At 43.8% G+C, this 6,867-nt stretch overlaps 1 protein-coding gene across 1 annotated transcript in view; it reads right to left on the reverse strand.

Moving 5' to 3' along the window:
- The window catches only part of AGTPBP1 (ATP/GTP binding carboxypeptidase 1), a 110,391-nt gene extending 105,633 nt beyond the window's left edge, over positions 1 to 4,758 (reverse strand). The window contains exon 1 of the mRNA XM_054727090.1: positions 4,625 to 4,758. The gene's annotated coding sequence lies outside the window, so the exon portion shown is untranslated. The remainder of the gene's footprint in view (positions 1 to 4,624) is intronic.
- Positions 4,759 to 6,867: the final 2,109 nt, after the last annotated feature.

Raw genomic sequence — 6,867 nt, forward strand, 5'->3', positions numbered from 1 at the left:
GTCTTATTGTTGGGGAAGTAGAATCCCACTACACTTCAATTTAGTTTATTTAAAATTACTCTTCCAGCAATTCAGATTCCAAATGACTACTTCTAAGCTTAAACAAATTCCAAAATTCCTAAATCTATATAGGTGATAGATGAGATTAAAATATTTACCTTGAAACAAACCTATCCATTGCCTCTAACCTAACTCTGATCCATTAAAATGACTTAAGTTTTGTTTGTTTTAAGGAAAGTACCATAGCCAAAGTCAGGTCCCCAATAAGAATCTCCAATAAGAATCAAAATACACAAGATATGAGGGACTCAGAAAGCTATAAGGCATATTAAAAAATAGCAAAATGACAGAAGTTCCTCCTTATCAGTAATATCTTAAATGTAAATAAATTAAACTCTCCAATCTAAAGGCAGAGATTAGCAAAATGGATAAAAAAAAAATTTTAAAGCCATGATGCAACAATATGTTCTCCACAACACTCACTTTAGAAACAAATACACTGAAAGTGAAGGGATGGAAAAATATATTCCATGCAAACAGTAATCAAAAGAAAACAGAGGTCGCTATACTAATATCAGACAAAATAAACTTTAGATCCAAAAAAAAAAAATGTTTTAAGAGACAAAGGATATGTTAATAAAAGGTTCAGGGGAGCAAGAAAATTTAACAAGTATAAATGGCATGCACCTAATAACAGACCATCAAAATACATGAAGCAAAAGTTGACAGAATTAAAGGGAGAAATAAACAATTCTACAATACTACTTGGATGCTTCAGTACCCTATTCTCAATAATGGATGGAACAACCAGAAAGAAGATAAGAAACAGAGGACTTAAACAATACAATAAACCAAATCGACGTACAGGGAACACGCTACCTAACAACAGAACGCACGTTCTTCTCAAGGGCACATGGGACAGTCTAGGACACCTTATAGGTCAGGCCACAGATTAAGTCTCAATGGATTTTTTTTAAAATAGATATACACAGTGAGATATACAAAGTACCTTCTCCAACCACAATAGGATAAATTTAGAAAGCAGTAAGAGAAGGAAAGCTGGACAATTCACAAATTTGTGGAAATTAAATAACATACTCTTAAACAACCAATGGGGCAAAGTAGAAATCACAAGGGAAATTAGAAATACTTAAGAGACAGATGAAAACAAAAACACAACATACCAAAATTTACACAATGCAGGAAAGTAGTGCTCATCAGGAAATTTATAGCTATAAACAAATTTAAAAAGAAGGAAGCTCTCAAATAAACAACCTAACTTTACAACTTAAGGAACTAGAAAAAGGAGAAGTAAACCCAAAGCCAGTAGAAGAAAGAAAAATTTTTTTGAAATTATGTCAAGAGATAAATAAAATAGAGAATAGGAAAAAGCAATGAAACCAGAAATTGGTTCGCTGAAAACATTAACAAGATTGATAACCCTTTAGCCCATTAACTAAGAAAAGAGAGAAGACTCAAAAGCTCTTTAGGGTGCTCAATAATTTTTTAAGAGTGTAAAAGGGTCCTGAGACTAAGAGTTTTAAAACTGATTTAAAGAACACTGTATTACAACCCAAGGTTCTATCAGATCCCTGCAAATCGAGAACAAATACATAAAATCATTAATTTTAAAAAAACCTTTTTAGTGTTTGAGCTTTGACCTATGAACCAGGAGGTCACAGTCTGATTCCCAGTTAGGACACAAGCCCAGGTTGCATACTAGATCCCCAGTGGTGGGTGTGCAGGAGGCAGCCAATCAGTGATTCTCTCTCATCATTGAAATTTCTATCTCTCTTTCTCCCTTCCTCTCTGAAATCAATAAAAATATTCTTTAAACTTTCCTAATAATATTACATGAAAGCTGAAAAGAAACACTATACCAAATCAAAACTAACTTCACTCTATGTAATATTACTAGCAAAACAACAACAACAACAAAAAAAAAAAACGTTTAGAGGAAAGTGATTTTGTATATGTTGGAAATACCATGCAATATATTGATTAAACATAGTTTGATAGATAATATTTTTCACAGTAGCACATGAGAAGCTTAAACTACATTAATACATTTAAATGCTTTGCAGAGTTGGCTAATTACATGACAGTCAAATAAACACAATCACATACTCAAAAACAGGTGATTAAAATAGCAGCCACCACCACCATGAGGGAGACAATCCAAGGTTCTGTCACAAGGACAAACAGGGATACCTGAGCAGCTCTCCAGCAGCATCTCAAGACACCCCACTCAGGGTCCAGCTGCTCTATTTAAAACTAAATTACATGCTTCCAAGGCAGGACAGTGAGACTAAGCTCTCACTGAGCCCCCAAAAAGCGAATGGGTCTTAGTGGAATTAATCCGCACTAATCATGTTCCATCGGCCCAAAGTCCTTCTTCAGCTTACCAGTTCCCTTGAAAGGCTGAAGAAAAGCAGCAGCAGCAATATTTCCTGAGCACTTACTATGTGCCAGGCTAAGCACTTCAGATGTATTAGCTCTTTCAATGTTTAATATCATCTTAAGGGTGTAACCACTATTATCCCATGTTTGAAGCTGAGAAAACTGAAGCACAAAGAGGATAAATAACTTGCTTCTAAAGCAAAGCCAGGATTCAAACCCAGCCAGTCTGGCTCTGAGGCCCAACCCCTTAGTCACTACGCTATAGGATAAAGGCAGTGTAACTAACAGGAATATATAAAGTGTAAAAGTCAGTGCCCACTCTACAGGAAGCTCCCAACTTGCAGAGAACCCACTAACGGGCTCATTCATTACAACTAATGTTCAACTTCCAAGCACTGAGGGACTTCAAGCAAGAAGAGCAGGTTTTGGATGGTGAATAGTGTGAAATATAATACAATACTGTAAAATATAATACTGTAAACTATAATCTAGACCTCTTTTCCCTCTGCTATTGGAGATGAAACCATCACAGAGGATTCCAGTTAGACTATTCTAAAGAGAATAATGCCTTGACTCAAGGCAATAAAAAGTTCTTCTTCAAAAGCTTAAACTACATTAATACATTTAAATACTTTGCAGAGTTGGCTAATTTCAAGGGTAACTCTCAGTCTACCCCCTGGTCATTTCAGGGTTCAGAGTGAGACTGCAGTTCTAACTATGTGTCGAAGCAATTCAAGGCAGAGTTCTAAAGTCATTAAAAATGAACTTTAAACTTCACTGCAGAACTTAAGAAAAGTGGAATGGAAAACTAACAAGTCATATCACAACTCTGCTTAAGAATGAGAAATAAGGAGTGGATAAGAAACTGATAACTATCTCACAGTATTACACAGGACATCCTTACAGATCTTCCGAGTTTTAACTTCTGGCACATGTTTTAAAATATGTACCACTTAAAGCTCCTTAAATAAACGACTGCTTTTTTGGTCTACTGAACTGAAAACATTCCACGATACAATTACAAAAATAACTTTCTGGTTTTCTAAGGGAAAAAGACAATTTAGGAAGAGGAATGCAAAAGTTAAAGAAAGGGATAACTCAACTTACACAGAGATTACAACATGGACACAAAAGAGAAGTTAAAATGAGTGATCAAGAAACTGTTCAAGTCCTATCGAACTACAAATTGTCATGCAGCGCTAACAGTGCTGCAATTCTGAATACCTAAAGGAAAAAAAAAACATCCACCCAGAATTAAAATCGCCAGAGAAAACGCCCCTTACGTGTTAAAACGTAGTAGGTAATCAGCAGTGCTAGACCTGCAGACCCTTGAGCAAGCTATCTGAAAAGGAAAAATGGGCTTGCAGTCACCAACATTCACACCGAGCATACTAAGATATATCAAAAACTCCATTCCGTAATGGGCAATGCCCAGGAAAGGAAACCAAACGGATTCAAAGCTACACTGGCACTGCTAGGCTTCCACGACCCGGGGAAGGGGGAACAAGCTAAGCCTTGCGTAAGGGATTGCAGGAGTCCTTGAATTGAATACTTGCGATTAAGAACCCGCAACTCAGGAAGGAAGGCCGTGGGGAAACTCTGCACTGTCATCTGGGGCGATCTGATTCGGGTTCAAATCAAACACCCAGGGCGACAAGTTGTAAACGGAGAACACACCGGAGGCCAAAGCACCCATGGCGAGGAAGCAAACCCAGCCACCGCAGGTGACACACCACACCCACCTCACCGCGCAGCTCGGCACACCCCAGAGCAGAGGGCTGGGCTGGGTACCGGAGTGGATGGAGAAGCCGGGCGCGCACCCTCCCCCCCGGCCCGCCGCCCCTCGGGGCTCTGCTCTGCGCCGCGGCGAGCGAGAAAGGCACGGGGGTCGCCTCTACTCCGAGACCGCGCCGGGGACCCTCCGCGGGGGATGAGGGAGGGAGGTGGATCAGGTGTTCGCCGGTGGGAGCGGGAGAAGAGAGCGTTTTCCATTAACAGCCAAACCCCCAGCCCATCAGGGATTTCCCTCTAGATCCGGTCCACCACCTCCCCAAAGACACGCGTTACACAACCTGTCAGGTGAGGGTCCCAGGGCGCGGACCGCGGCGGGCCCGGACTCGCTCCTCTCCCGCCTCTCCCGCCCCCAGGACGCCGCGGCCCGGGGAGAGCAGAGGGGCACCTAGGGTCGGCCGGCCGGACGCGCGGACGGCGGCGGGGCGCTCACCGTGGGCTTAGGAGGGGCAGCTGGCAGGGAGTGGGCAGAGCCGCACCACCTGGCTCGGCGCAGGCAGGGCCGGCGGCTGCTCGCTGGACGCACGGCGGATCCCTCGCCGCCCGCCACCGGGTGTTTTCATAGAAACCCGGCTGGCAGGCGAGGCAGAGGCGGCGGCAGCGGCGGCGGAGGAACCTTCCCGCATCCCGGGCAACGTCAGCGCGGCGCCCCGCCCACCGCACGCTCGGGCCCGCTGGGGAGCGCGCGGAGCCGGAGGGAGGGCGGCGGAGCGCGCACCGGGGAGAGGGCGGCGCACGCGCGCCGGTGGGGGGTGGGGAGCGCGCGCGGGCCGGGAGGGAGCGCGCGCGCCGGCGTTGGCGGGGGTGGGGCGGGAAGGCTGGGGCCAGAGGCTGGAGCGGGTGTCGCGCGTGCCCCGTCGGCCCCTGCAGCTGACGCCCAACCGAACCAAACGGGTTGCCAGGCCACTCTCCACAAATCACCTTCCTGCAGGCTCCCAACGAGAGCCCCCTCCTTTTCCCGGGACTAATCCGGCGCCCAGCCCGCTCCCGTCCATCTCCCCGCACCCCCTCCCTTAGGAGGCCTTTAGTCACACCAGACAAGCGGTTCTTAACTCTCCCCCACGTGATACCGGGTCACATCAGTCCCTGAGGGCCATGGTGGCCCTTAGCCCTTTCCTGACCTCAAGGAGAATCCACGATTAAGAAGCTAAGAAGACATGCAGTTTCCCCAGCTGGGCTCCCAGAGCTCCACGGAATCGCACCTGCCGGCCAACCCTCCGTAAATGACATGCCTATTGCAGCAGCGAACAAAACAGCACGCTGACATGTTTTTGCTGTTTTGTGTTGTGCCTACATAGAGTCACGAAAATGGCAATGCTACACGGGCGACGGAAAGCAAAGACGGAATTTTTATCTGAGCCAAAGTAATGCTCCAGACAGATTTAAATACTAATACACCCCCTTCTGTTTTGACTGTAATATATTTTTAATAAATACACTTTTTTTTTTCAAGAGCATGGGTCATGTTGGCTGCTGTTTATAGTAGCTGGTAAGGAATGTAACATGATTACAACCAGTTAGGGCAGCGATTTCCAACCCGTGCGCAGCAAGAATTTGTAAAACAGGCAATTCCTGACTAGTCAGGACCACAGAACTCTTTTCCCTTCGATTGTCAAAATAATAATAATAATAATAGCAGCCAACACAACGACAGCTGTCAGTGTGAATGAGACAAAATTATACCTATTTTTGTCAGATAGGCAAAAAATACATAATATCTTTTGGTGTGCTGCAGAATTTTAGTTTAGTTTATGTGTGCCGTGAGATGAAAAGGTTGAAAATCGCTGAGATAGGGAAATAAATTGAGAACTGTGAGGGCCTTGTTTTGTTTTCTTATCTTCCTGTTTAAATGAGATTGAGCCGGTGTAAAGAGGTTAGAAAAGTAGCCCTGGCCCCTGTTGCTTAGCGCTGGCCTGTATTTAGAAAACAGGTCCTCCCCACAGAAGGGTCTCAGGTTTGACCCCTAGTTAAGGGCACAAACCTGGGTTGTAGGATTTGATGCCGGTGTCGGGGCGCGTGTGGGAGGCAACAGATCAATCTCTCTCTCCCTCTTTCCACCCCTCTTCCTCCACTCTCTCTAAAAAAAATCAATGGGAAAAAATATCCTCGGGTGAGGATTAGCAAATAAAACAAAAAGTAATCCACAGTGAACCAGGCGAGTTTCTTGCAGCCTACCCTTGGCAGATGTCTTTACGGGGATAAACAAGAGACTACCATTTTCCAAATGACATAGTTTCTCCCACTGTGAGCACCAAAAAGTAGGTTATGGTATTTTAAATAATTTTAAAACAAATGCCACCCCAGACCACCCAGTCCGAAAAGCATTATCTGAGAACACCTAATTATCTAAGAATATTTAACATTTTACAGAAATTAAATATGTAATATTATGAAATTTTATTCAAAAAGCATTTTCCTAAATGTATCAACAGGCAATATAGAAAGATATAAATATAAGTGTGAATGCTTGTGTTTGTAGATTTTGAATTCCACTTTAGCAGAGCATCGTTAGTGTGGTTTGATGGCCAGAACACAGACCCCATAGATTAACACGCACAACTAGGTAAAAAGCAGAGCCTATCCCTGCTGGTCAGTCACTCTTTTCCACTATTTTAAACAGCTTCCTCAACACACCTTATTATGATATATAAAACTAAACATAAATAATTGTGTGAT

This window comes from Eptesicus fuscus, chromosome 15, assembly GCF_027574615.1.
Source record: "Eptesicus fuscus isolate TK198812 chromosome 15, DD_ASM_mEF_20220401, whole genome shotgun sequence".
In the NCBI taxonomy this organism is placed as follows: Eukaryota; Metazoa; Chordata; class Mammalia; order Chiroptera; family Vespertilionidae; genus Eptesicus; species Eptesicus fuscus.